We start from the raw sequence: 14,645 nt of genomic DNA, 5'->3' as shown, positions 1-14,645 counted from the left end.
GCAGAACCAGCAGGCACAGGGGACCTCTGGCAGTGTTGACACTGGCTGGAGATGAGCAGCACATTGGCTTGGCTAAGGCAGCGACAGCGGGATGCAGTCCTCAGAGCGCTGAAAGTGTTCACTAATACACCCAGCAGAGGATGGAGGCGGATGGGTGAACTCGCTGGAGCTCTCAGCGGGTGATGACGACTGAGACTGCTCAGTGGAGTTCCCAGGTGAGGTAGCTGGCACTGGCGCCTTAGCCTCCAGGGATCTAGAGTCGGCTGGTGGCTGACACTCAGCCTCTGTGGAGGCCCTGGAGGGAGTTACTGTCTCTAACATGGCCAGCTTTTGAGAACCAGCAAATGTTTTCATGACGTGTGTTCCCTGCGTAGGATGAGTCATTGAACCAATGAGTGGACTAACAGCTGAGCTAAAGGTGAGTGAGCTAGGGGCTGGGCGACAGACTGAACAGGCAGTTAAACTAAAGGCTGATCTGCAGACTGGACTGATGATAAAAGAAATGGCTGAGGTGCAGGCTGTGCTAATGGCAGAGGTACAGGCCGTGCTAAGAGGAGCTAGCGGCAACACAGGAGGCTGAGCTAGCGGCAACACAGGAGGCTGAATAACAGACTGAGCTAAAGACGAGTGAGTAGGAGACTGAGCAGGAGACTGAACTGAGAGTGACTGAGCAGGAGACTGTGATAATGATTGAAGTAATGGTTGAGGTGAAAATGGAGCTACAGGCCGGGCGGCTAACTGGGCTACAGGCCAAAGTGGTAGTTGTGGCAGAAGCGGATCAGGTGGTTGAGTGACTGACTGAGCTAGTGACTGAACAGACCAAGCAGTGAGGGTTTCTAGAAGTGTGGCTGAGTCCTCCTTGCCTGGGCTGCCCATGCAAAACAGTTCAAAATAGAGCCTCGAACATGTGGGAACACAGCCGGGAGAAAGTAGACTTAACGAGATGGAGGAAGCAGAACTAGATACACTGACATAAGTCATGGACCTTCAAAATAAAGCAGGAAATCCACGGACAGAACTCAGAGGTACAACACCGACAGAGAACGGAGGGAACACAGAATACAGGGACCTGAGAGACATGAGACATGACTGGGGAACAAGAGAATAAACATAAGGGCGGAAGTAAACCTAAAAGCTAGAATTCACAATCCCAGAAGAACAAGAGAACAGAAACCAATACCCCAATAGTCATGAACCAAAAGGAAAACAGACTAATAAAGCATAATACAAAATCAAAACATTGGGTCACAGGCCCAGGACAGTAACAGACACATGTTCTGGTGAATTAGGGACTGCCTGCTGCTCTACCATTGCTCAGGCTGGATCCCCTTGTATTCTGACCATAATGCTGCATGTCGCTCCAGGACCGGAAAATGTGTCAGAGTACCAGTGACCCAGACCACCTGGCCAACCTCCATAAGTGGGGCACTCATTGCTGAAATGGCTGGGTCACCCACACGTCTCTGTTTTGTATTAGAGAGATCAAATTTGAAACTATGCAAAGCTAACATATTGCTAGGTGCTACGGCAATCTGTGTTCAAAATATTTTATTTATTTATTTATTTTTTACAAAACTGGATCATCTCAAATTTTGGGAATACAAGTGGACTGTTTTTGTTGGAGTTTAACTTTTATATCACTTGTTTATTTGCTTATACTCTAATTTAGAGGATGTAGTTGCTGTTGTGCTTGAATCTCAAAATGGTTGGCATTATTCAAACTGCAGTAAACAATTTGAAAAATGTGGGTTGACTTGCATACAGTGATGGATTTCCTGATTTTTTTTCTAATTTGTCATCAGCATATAGGCTGAAAATGCTTATTTATCCCAGTTTTATTGTTTCATAAGTTGACCATTTATTCATTTAAAAATAATAAGTATTATATACTTTAATGATTTGATATTTTGTCTCCTTAAATGATATCAGTTGTGTGAAAAATCGTAAGAAAATGAAGTATAATAAACAAATGAGCTCCCTTAGTAACTGTGGTACAAATAATTAAATAAAATAGAAGTCTGGTCACATTAAAGTGGGTAGGCTCTAATACTATTAATAAAGGAACAAAGTGGTATCTTATAAATACTTTCACACTTTGTCAGAAAAGGGATCCAATACATGCAAGTTTACACACTGCAATACCATCTCAGACCACTGGGATACACAGTTATACACACTGTCAGGAAAATGTCCCCACGGATGCAAATACACACACTGCAATACTACCCATGGTCACTAGGGCATACACAAAGTTGTGAAAATTGAATCTGTGGGGACCATTTTTTTTTTTTGAAAAAAACTTAACCAGGCATATCAGCAGCCTGTTTTCTATTGAATACAATGGATGTGCCCGTGGGGACCAGGGCTCGGTCCCCACGGGAAAAATTGGTCCCCATGGCGTGACTGATATCTCAGGTCATGGACCCCAGGAGGATAGAAAAACAAACGCACACACACACACACACACACACACAGACACACACACAGACACAGACACACACAGACACACAGACACACACAGAAACACACACACACACTCACACACACACACAGACACACACAGAAACACACACACACACACTCACACACACACACACACAGACACACACACACACACACACACAGACACACACAGAAACACACACACACACAGAAACACACACACACACACTCACACACACACACACACACAGACACACACACACAGAAACACACACATACTCACACACACACACACACAGACACACACACACACACACACAGACACACACAGAAACACACACACACACACTCACACACACAGACACACACAGAAACACACACACACACACACACACACACTCACACACACACAGACACACACACACAGAAACACACACACACACAGACACACACACACACACAGGTACCAGCCTGTATCTGTCCATGTCCTTCTTGTTGCCCAGGAGTATGATGGGAGTTTGTGGCCTGAAGGTTTTGTTGTGTGAGGCGAGTGTCTGCAGGTACAGCTGACAGCCATTAAAGCTCTCCATGTTATCAATGCTGTAGACCACCAGGAAGACGTTTGCCCATGACAGATAACGTTCACTGTTCACTGGACCTTCCTACAAACACACACACATACTCAGTTTCATTTTCTGTAAATTACTGTGTGAGCTGTCGTTAGATTCTAGACTAAAAGATTTTGCTATCAGCACAATTATCTCAATTTTGTCTCAATGTTGCTGCTAATGGAGCTGACCAGTGTTTTGCTGCCAAAAGATTGGATGGAAAAAGTTGGATAAAAAGCTGAGCAGATTTAGCTTTTTCATTAGTAAATGACTAAATAAATACATAAAAAGTAAAAATCAAAACGTGCGGGTGGGGGGCATTTTGATACCTTGGGTATGCAGACAAGCTTTTATTTTGAAAGTCAGATATCTACAGGACACTCTCAAAAATAATGAAGCGATATCTTTTCCCTTGCAAAATGGGAAGTGCATCTATCAGTCAGCTTAGACCAAAACTTCTGGTGTCAGATATGCTAGAAAACCTTTAAATTGAAATCCCACTCTACTATTAATACAATACAAAATACTACGTAGAGTGCACTATACAGGTCAACGGATGGTCAAGATGGGCTTTACGTCATCTAACAACTGCTCACACTGTCAAGGCAATACACCTGACAATTACATCCAGGCTCTTTGGTTCTTTCCACCAGTTCAGAGGTTTTGGATATCTGAAGTAGAGCAAAAATATTTATCACGTTATACATTTGAAAATTTGCGATAACGATATAACTGACACTAGACAAAATACTTTACAACTCCTCAACTTTATTAGTGCAAAAAAAAAATGTCCATCAATGTATTTTCACTTAAACAAGCAGCTTACAAGACCGTGCAGAAAATGTTCCCACTAAGCCAGAAGGGAAAAAGAGGGAACACACACATGTAACATGGACGCTCTTATAACATGTGGTTATCCTAATTTCACCAAATCAGCAAAGATGCACAGAAAAGAAGATCTGACACCAACTAGGGAGGATCAGAAACACAAACAGAACGATATTCTCATCTCCTACGTAGCAGGTTTATCAGAGAAACTCAGGAGTCTTTTCCAAGCACAACATCCCAGTGTAGTTCAGACCCAGCAACACACTCAGACACAAACTGGTTCATCCCAAACACAGAACTCCTGAACCCAAACTTGACAACGTAGGTAATGCTGTACAGAGCAGCGAGGATTGGTATAAACACATGGCACAACATAGAAGAGCACCTCAACGAGACAAGACTCGGCTGTCCATCTACACCTAAAGGTCAAAGGTCACTTTTTATGAGGATGCCAATGTTCACATTTTGGACAGAGAGGACAGATGGTTTGAAAGAGGAGTGCAAGAAGCATCTATGTCCACTGTGAGCGACCATCTTTGAACAGAGGCGGTGGTTTACGACACCAACTCTCTGCCATCTATAATCCAGTTTTGAGATCCCTCCCCAGACGCCTTAACGCCCACTCACACCCTGGGCCATCTGACCTCAGTAAGTCACATGATAAGGTGGGGCCAGGTTTCACAATGAGCTCACCCGAAACCCTGGCTGATTGTGACCCACACCTGTCTTCACACCTTGGCTCGTGCGATTAGGTAGAGCATCATCAGGGGTCCATGACCCTCTTAGGGGCACTCCCCATAGGGCTTAACAGACAAGCTTCTCCACCATTTGCTCCTAGAACTGAAGAAGCTTCTCGGATGAGAAGTGAAACATCTTCAAGAAACTTAAAGTTGTCCAAAGGCTTTTCTTTCCAAGCTCCTTAGACTACAATCACCTGGATGACTGAGAACCTTCACAGACACATCTGTTGGGCATTTTTCTTGGAATTCAGACAATAATTCTGATAGTGCAGGACAAGACAATTGAAAACAGGAAAGAAAAACAAGTCAGACACAGTCCTAAGTATCATGTAAATGTTCTAAAATTAACTAGAAGATTTTATTTTGAAAATGTTACCCCACTGACACATCTTAATATGAACCAGTAAGTAATTGCAAGCTATTTAGGAAAAGTGCAAACCATTCTGGGGGCTTTTATTTTGAAAACCAGACATAGGCCACAGAATAATTTCCTGTATGAAAACCAAATTTTGGCTCATACCTGTTCACAGGTGTCCATCACTCTCAGTGTGACCGGCTGCTGGTCCACCACCTCCTCAGACGAGTAGATGTCTTCTGTATGTGCAAGGACACAGAACAGCCATGTGTAACTTTTCAAAGACTTTCTATAGCTGTGCAGGAAGTAAACAATTCTAGTAAACACAGTAACGCAGCAGTGAATAAAAATAAGAAGAACCAGAATATTATCAGTGTAATGTTTCTGATTTTAATTATAAAACAGCTCTGCTCCTTTGGCCTGTGTGCTCCTTGTCTGTGTAAAATATAATATGTCCTTTAATTGAACTTTTACAATTATAAAATTATAAGTCAGTTTTGGGAGCTGTACTTTCAGTATACTGTATATATTTTAGATTTTCAGTTTATCTTAGCTGTCTTTTCCATTAATTATTAATAAAGTGCAGAAATTCATGAATTCATCACAAAGAATAGAAAAATAATTATGTTCACTGAAATAAATGAGTCTGTTCCATCACAGCTGAGGATTAAAGGTCTAAAACGTTAAAGTGCAAACGCTTAAACATGTCAGTCACTGTTTTCAGGTCTGACTTTGTCCCTCACACGAGAAAGGAGGAGATGTAGAAATCGCTTTTGTTTGTCACCAGGTCAAAGAGAATAATAAGTGCTTCTAGACCATGATACAGTTTGTAATTCTGCCTCTGTTCACCATCACAGAGGATTTTAAATCAATTCATCAAGATGTGATTAAAGTGCAGCCGCCTTTACTCACCAGCATCTCTTTGGAACTCCTACTAAGACTTAACACAACATATTTTATAAACTCCAGATCATTTATTTGCTCAGTTTGTCACAGAAAAACAGAGGAACACGCCTCTCTAGGGGCAGCTGTAGATCAGAAGGTAGAGCAGGTAATCCACTAGGGTTCGATACATGGCTGCTCCAGTCTGCATGCCAATGTACCGCTGGGTAGGATACTAACCCCAGGCTGCTCTCTGATTCATTCACTGGAACCAGGCCACTCTCCTGACAACAAAACCATTGACTCTGCAGCTACTTCTGAGCCTCTGAAAATTGGGACTGTGTACAAAATGTCTAAAATGTGAAAGTTTGTTTTTAAACAAATCTACAAATCGAAGTCATTTCTCATTCATAATGTTTCATCTGCACAAATCCCAGTGAGGACGTTAAGGCTCCACAGGTTGTACATATGACTCTCTCCAGCAGAGATGCTAAATATCACTTACAGCAAACTGCGAGTAAAAGAATCAATGAAAATGAAACGTATTCGGTCCATTTTCATTTGAAACTCTGAAAGTAATCGGCTCCAGAACAGCATGGGGGGGGGGGGGGGGGGGGGGGGGGGAATGCACTCAAGAGTGAAAATGTGTCCCACAGAAACATAACAAAAGTCACATTAAAAGCAAACACAACAGGCTGAAGACAATCACAAGTGTAAAACACAATCAACAATATGGTGAAACTGGCTTCCAAGACACAATACAAATGCTAGAGCATGAAGGGGAAATATACTGGGGGGAAATTTCACTTTAAATACAGCACATAAATCTCCCTCCCTTTCATCACCATCGACCAGCACTGCTGTTTGTTTTCTTACCTAGGTTAGGGTCATATTCAGTGATGAAGCGCTTTGTGAGAAATTTGACTGTCAGTGCTGTAAAACAAGAACAAAGACAGAAGAGAGTCTATGGGAGTGACCGTGGAGCCTCAAGAGACCAGGGTCAGTGAGGGGCATGAGAAAACCACTGCTACAAAAACACACTGAACATTTGAGGGAAATGCTAAATAAAAACCACCCAGGGAATTATGGAGCTGTCCATCTCATGAAACAACTTCCTCTGGAAAGTTGAAATGTTTTGTTTCTACTTACTACTGAAAATGTTTTACTTTTTTTATTTCCTGGTGGATCTGGTGTTCATGCAGGCTCACTGAAGTTGTAACTTTGTGATTCTTAAACATGAATCGCTAAAACAGTTATTTGGTTGCAAGTAAAAACTATAGCAAAATGACAAAAACGATCTAGCAAATCAGTCAGCCCTCAGCTTAAAAAGGAAGACTAAAAAAATCTAAACATCTGTTGAAGTGAAAGATTAAAAGACCTGACTTCCCGCAGCCCATCACACCAAGAATCACCAGGTTACATTCAGCAGGATTACACGTCTTCACCTTCCCAAACATCATCAAATATCTTCAGACAGACCGTTGCACAGACGTATTCCTGACAGATGCCCCTGCTTTCAAATGATGCTAACAGGGAGAAGATAGACATCCAAACATGCTGAATCTGAGAAATATGCTTGTTTTCTCTTCTCTCAGATGAAAATACTGAAAATAAAAAGACGATAAGATCCAGATGTGTGCTGTGATCACAGTGTGCCTCTACTGCTCCGGGGAAAGCAGAAGCAGTGTCGTGTGCAAATGATGCATTGACCTCTCCATTTTAGGAAAAAGATTTCAAACGGAGCCTGAAAAAGCTAAACTGAACTGGACGGAAGCACCACCGGGTTTACTAAGCTGATGCTTGTCTGATTTCACTCAAGAAGTCCATCCTTTCATAAATAAACCATATATTTGTAACTGTGTTTCTCTTGTACAGGGACAGTCCAAGCTTTGCTGGGTGCCAAAGGATATTTGTGTAGCACATCTTCATTCCCATGTCAAGGTAAAATCTCCCATTAAAAGAAAGCACATTTGTGATCATATTAGCAGCCTCCTTTTAACAAGATAAACCTTATCAAATGTTTGGAAAGCACTGTTACAGCAGCCAAATTATTAGGAACACCTACATAAAATTGTTTAGAGATGAGATGAGATAAGATAAGATGAGATGAGATGAGATGAGATGAGATGAGATGAGATGAGATAAGATTAGATAAGATAAGATAAGATGAATTTTATTTATGCTGAGGGAAATTCTTTAATCATAAACATGCTCAATGTAGCAGGAGAAACAGAGGAACGGGGGAATAAAGATATACAATAATATACAATAAGAATTGTAGGATACAGTCTAAAAAGTAATTCATCAGGCCTTTTACCTCCACTTGATTAAATCCATGGCTGCAACATAAAAATTCTAATTTATTGATTAAGATAAACCTTCTAAGTTGCAACCTTTATTTTTTGGGGTTGTGTTGAATTAATAATGTTGGTAATTACATGAAATTAATTTTATATGTAATTTGAAATTAAATCCTAATGTTAGTGGGTTCAAAATAAAATTCAAGTTGTAATTACTTAAAGAAATTGAATAGATAACTTATTTTTTCCACTGTAACTTCTGATTTCAAGTTCCCTCCCCTACCCACTTAACTAGCCCGGGCAAATTCACACATGCTGCGTTGCATGGTGCAAGCTTTTGTAAAAGACATTTCAAGGTAAGTAACATTTCGTTTACAAATAACAGTTCTACCAAAGCAAAGCATTTGTGCTCGTCACCTGTAGTGGATTTGTGTACGATGCTCATACAGTTAAGGAAATACTTTGCACTACCACATGTAGCTAATGCTAGCCATTCTAAACTTTAGCACAGGAGAGGATAAGACTAAAGTTTCATTGGAGTCTCCAGATAGAGAGTGCTGCTGTGGCTAGGAAAAGTGTGGTTAAAGTTTAGCTACACAGTGCAATCTAATTTTGATCATAGGCTGATTTAAAGCCTGATTAGACGCCTTTAAGCTGTGAATAGTTTTGTCAGAGGGATGACCATAGAGGCTTCTTTTTTTCCCCTGGCTCACCTATTTTATGTCTTTATAAAACTTGCATGACCTATACGTGATATTACATTGTAAATGATTTTGGTTACTATTGTGATACAGCTTAAAGTAAGTATTGTTCTTGATCCTAAGAGCTGTAGCTATCTTTGTTTCTTAAAAAAATAAAAATAAAAATCAGACTGTGTGAAATATTGTTAATGTCATTCCAGTAGCATTATTGTGGCATAAGCTACGTGAATCTACTTAACATTAAGACTTTGTGTAAGCAGTCAGTATAGTGTGATAATCCAGGGTCATTAGTGCTGTGTTAAGTTGGGACACATTTTTTACAAAATGGGCTGGGAGTGAACCATGTGTAAATTCTCACCTCTGCAAAAACATTGTTGCTAAAACATTAGAGATTACACCACGTTTATGGTGGGAGGTCTCCCTTGTCTTCACCAAGATTGTTTTTGTTCCCTCAAAACTTGGGGTAGCCTTAGATCACATCTATCCTCTTTAAATAATGTATTAGAGCATTCATTAATGCAGTATAGCTAATAGTCTGCAAGGTTTAATTCTTCTGTTTGTGTGGTCGACAGATAAAGGAGGAGTTCAAGAGAATAACCACTGCAAGCCTTGAATGGTTACACTTGACCATTGCACCCCAAAACTGATGGATGTCATTTCATCAAGGGGAGGAGCTAAGGGAGTGAGAATCAGGCAGATCAAGGACATGCCTCTTGAGGTAGGACAACTATTTAGACTTTGGGTAGCTTTGAAATGCACTTTGTTGGCAGTCACCCATGTAGTTTATACGCATACTTTATTTTTCTTAAGTAGCACAAGACAATTGAAACACGCAGAGAAGTAGCCATCTGCTGCCTCATCACTGTCCTTGGAGAGAAGGAAGAGGACCTTTTCATGGAGTTTGGTGTAAGTAATCCAGCATTGTGTGTGTGTGTGTGTGTGTGTGTGTGTGTGTGTGTGTGTGTGTGTGTGTGTGTGTGTGTGTGTGTCTGTGTGTTCCATTGATCATCTGAATTCATTAAGATTCAGTATAAAAGTCTAATCTATAATTCACTAACCTATTTTTAAAATGTGCTTTACAAGGACACAGAAGGATTTAAGGCCAACCTTGAAAGGTGGTGATGAAAACTGCCATCATCAGTGACCGGTACACCCCTGAATCTGACATAAGACTGCAACGATTGTGGTGGAGGGAACAAAAATCATGGAGGGCCAGAATTTCCCAAGGTGCTGTGTGTTACTCATGGGCATAATATATGCTGTCAGTCTGAGCTTATGCAAGGATCTGAAATATACTTTTGAAGTTGTTCAGAAGCTGTTGCTTGACCTTGATGGAACCATCATTATGTTAAAGATACTGACTGTTTCAAACATTGTTAACTGTTTTGGATCCTGTATGTGTAACATTGATCTTAAAGGTGTTTGCTGGATTGTGTAATAGAAAGATGCAACATCTTGTAAAGTTTGGTAGGCATTGAAAGTTAACATTTACTGAACACTTGCGTGGAAGTATTTAGGAGGAAAAACTTAATCACTCACCTTCAAACAGCTCTCTTTTAGGAGACACTGCTGGCTAACGGTGTCATGTGATCAAGCAGCGTAATTTAATTGGCTGAGAGCCACTCGACTCGATCTAGTGCTGATTGCTCTGGCTTGGGTCAAAAGTTCATCACTTTTGCAGTTGAATTTTTGCAGGTGAATTTTTTGCAGGTGAATTTTTTGCAGGTGAATTTTTGCAGGTGAATATTTTTGCAGGGAAATTTGGAGGATAAAAATTCAGTGTTATAAATTCAATGTCTAAAAATACTTGAATTCTGATGATACTATATTTCTTCCATACAGGTGCAGATGTGTCACTAGTTAATCTAGTAGTAGGCTGTGGTATTTGGCCACAGGTGGCAGCATTGGACTGACCTCCATTGGAGACTGCTCCAGCTGCTATGTGATAGTGGATCTGCTACAAATTGAAGATCATAAGCAAGTTTTGGAAATTAACCCTTGTTTATGTTGAAAAACAAAAAAATGACATTGATTTTGTTGCAGGTCATTTTGACCCGTACTGTGTAAATCCACTCAGGATTGTCAAAAACTGCAATAAAACAATAGCAACTTTATTTCCCATCAGATAAACATGTAGAACACAGACATACAACAGTTAGACTTTCCATAACTATTGCAGGAACAATTTGGTTTTTCGTTCTTACAAACACATTTCTTTTGAACCTGCCCAACGTTCTCAGTTTTTCAATGCTCAACATTTTCAGTTTTGTCCACATGATGGACAGAATGTAACTGTGTGCTTTCTGCAGATGTACTTCTTGCATTTCTCACAAAAAGTGCTTGTTTTCCAACATGAATCTTCCTAACTTAGATTTAAAACAAAAGATTTCTACGTCTCCTCCAGTCTCAACAACAGATGACAAACCAATCAACACACCTGAGTCACTGACTTTCTTAAATCCACTCACTCTCATTGGCTCTGTTTATTAGTAATCACTGTGTAACTGCTGTGAATTCACAGTAACTGCCGTCTCCTTACAAATGTTCGTTAGATTAACCACACTTATACAGACTGTATATAACTACCAACTCTAAAATGTTTGTTCGCAGAGAAAAGACACAGACAGACTACGCTAACGACATGTGGTGTTACAACACTAGTGAAATATTAGTGTCATTTCATTCATTTCAAAGGTTTATTTGCATGCTGGTTTGTCGGTAGCAGCTCCTGAAATGCAAGACTGCCACACATCTGTTCGACCAACGCCAGTTGATCTAAACGCCAGTAGATCTGGAACACCGGGATGCACAGTCAGCGAGAAACTCCGAAAACTCAGATAAAAACTCCTTGTTATATTTAGGAGGCCGATAAACTATTGCACACAGCAATGAAGGCGAGTGGCCAAGTTCACACAGGCAAAGTTCAAAGCTGGTGTGGCGTGTCCATGAGGATAGTTGCTTAAACTCAAAGTGTGCTTTAAAAACAACAGCTAACCCCCGCCATGACCAGAAGCTCTCGGAGCGCTAAAATAAGCACAGCCAGCGGGCAGCAGTTCAGAATAGACGCTTAACTCACCGGGTGTTTCAGTCAAACAGAGGAAATCCAATGCATGGGAAGAAAAGAAATTCTTCAGGATGAAGGTCTTATTCGCCACCGATCTGGCATTTATTAAAGCCAACCTGAGGGGAGCTGGTTCGGAGACCTCCGCGGCAGTGACATCCAGATCCACCGATCGAAGGTTTGATCGGTCTATTCCCCTCCAGCGCAGATGCCGAAAAGGGAATGATTTAACAGGGCTGCTCCCAATAGGGCCGACAACAGGAACCAACCAGGAATCCACAGGATCCAGAGCACGCGATGGTACCAAGAGTCGTGGAAAAGATTGACGAATGGAGTGTAGATCATGAGGAAGGTAAGAAATCCGGATTCTCAGCTTAACGAGGCGACCTCCATGGGTACCCCGTCTCCTGCGTCGCTTCCGCATATCTGGCGGCAGTGGTAGGGGATGCCAGCGCAATGGTACTGCTTCCAGGTAGGGAGGCAGAAAACCCTGGCTTTACCAAACCAAACTGAAACTTTGGTGGATCAGCCGATTTCCAATAAAGTCTGGCAATCATACGACAGTGTTGGACTGACATGTTGCACAACATTAGCTAAAAACAATAAACTCAAACAGATAAAAAAAAAAAGAGCGGTTGACGGCGTGCCAAACACACAGGCGCCATCTTTTTACGTTATTGGTGTTCTTGGACCAGTCCAGTTTACAGTCATTGTGTACCCTCAGGTACTGGTAGTCCTCAACTACCTCCACGTCAGCCCCTCTGATGGTGACAGAGATAGGAGGAGGAGCATGCTTCCTAAAGTCCAAGTTCCTTTGTCTTTGTGGTGTTAAGTTGTAAATGGTTTAGCTCCCACCACTCAACAAAGCTGTCCACTACACTCCTGCATTCCTCTTCCTGTCCATCCCTGATACAGCCCACAATGGCAGAGTCATCAGAGAATTTCTGCAGATGACATGACTGAGACTGTACCTGAAGTCAGACATGTAGAGGGTGAAGAGGAAGGGTGATAGGACCGTCCCCTGTGGCGTCCCTGTGCTGCTCAGGATGTTGTCCGAGTGGCAGCTCTTCAGACGGACATGCTGTGGTCGACTGGAGCACACGTTTCTGTCTGAAGTGTTGGAGGTAGCTTGTAAGATATTACAGAATGACCCCCACCTCAGCAACAGGACCACTCTCAGGACCGACCAAGTGTGTTTGCTTTTAGAACTGTGTCTTAATTCCACCTATTTGACATACAAGGGTCAGTACTACATGGGCGTGCCATGGGTTCCCCAGTTTCACCCACTGTGGCCAACTTGTTCATGGAAGAAGTGGAATTCATCCACTGGAGCACAAACTGACAGTGTTGGGGAGTAACGGAATACATGTACCGCCGTTACGTATTTAAAATACAAAATATGAGTAACTGTATTCCGTTACAGTTACCGTTTAAAAAGGTGGTATTTAGAATACAGTTACTTTGTTGAAATAAATGGATTACACAGCGGTACTTCCCTGTTTCACATTGTTGCGGGTCAGGACTGTTTGGGTTTTGTTTGACAGCTACGGTCTGTTGTTCCAGGTGGCAGCGTTACGGTTGCCATGGTTACAGGGTACCGCTCTCTCTCTCTCTCTGTGTTTCCTGGGTGAGAGAGCGCCTTTTGTTGTTGTTGTGCTAAGCTAACAGGCAGAATGCTACAGGTATAGCTCTAAAGAATGTAGCATCATGGGCAGTGTAGTCCGTGCTGCAGGGAGAATGGACTGCCATACCCGTTATGTGTCTGTGAGCGAGGGAGGGAGAAAAAGGAAAAGTACGAGTTATCATCGAGCAAAAACGGGAGCTGGAAGCATGTAAATATAATAATAACCACTGCAGCCAAGAAGAGTGCCTGACGAGCCCAGTTGTAAGCTATTAAGACTCGACTGTACGCTGTGGTCGTGTTTTCCTCCGAAACAATAAGTTCCATTGGAGCAGCCTTTCAATGCCTCTCTCTGTCTCTCGCAAGCAAAGTTGACCCAGACAACAAAGTAAAGCTAGTTTTCGGCTACGAGCCCGACACGAACCCACCGTATTAGCCAGAAGTCCCTTTACTACGGTTTGGAGCCGCGAACCTTCAGTAACAGTAATAAATCACAGCAATAGTACATTCACGTAGTTGTAAACAGCATGATAATATATTAAGTAATCCAAAGTATTCAGAATACGTTACTCTCATTGAGTAACGTAACGGAATATGTTACAGAATACATTTTGGGACATGTAATCTGTAATCTGTAATGGAATACATTTTAAAAGTAACCTTCCCAACACTGCAAACTGAGTGTCATCAGGACGCTACAACACAGAGTAAACACCATCCCCACTGACACAGCAGCCAGGGAAGCAGAAGAACATCACATCAAGGAGGCCCTGAGTAAATGTTGTTATCCCAGCTGGACTTTTGTCAAAGCTGAGAAGGCTCACAAAGAAAGCTCCAGCCGATCCAGGAGAGATGGACAACTGCTGCCCAAGTAAAACACTTAGAGATCCTGTATGTGTCAGGAATATTGGAGCAGTTGAGACACATTTTTTCTAAACACCATGTCTCTGTCGCTTGGAAACCACAAAACACACTTTGCCAAAAGCGTGTCAGGGGACCCCAAGGATCAGGTCTCCTGACACAAACAGAGTTATATAGTGTACGCTGTTAAGTGCAGGAGGATTGCTGTGATTTATACATCGGCGAAACGAGAGGAGCTAACTCGTC

Source organism: Neolamprologus brichardi, chromosome 1 (genome assembly GCF_056152115.1).
Source record: "Neolamprologus brichardi isolate AB-2024 chromosome 1, ASM5615211v1, whole genome shotgun sequence".
Lineage (NCBI taxonomy): Eukaryota > Metazoa > Chordata > Actinopteri > Cichliformes > Cichlidae > Neolamprologus > Neolamprologus brichardi.
The sequence above is the reverse complement of the archived record's forward strand: the minus strand, read 5'-3'. Positions refer to the sequence as shown.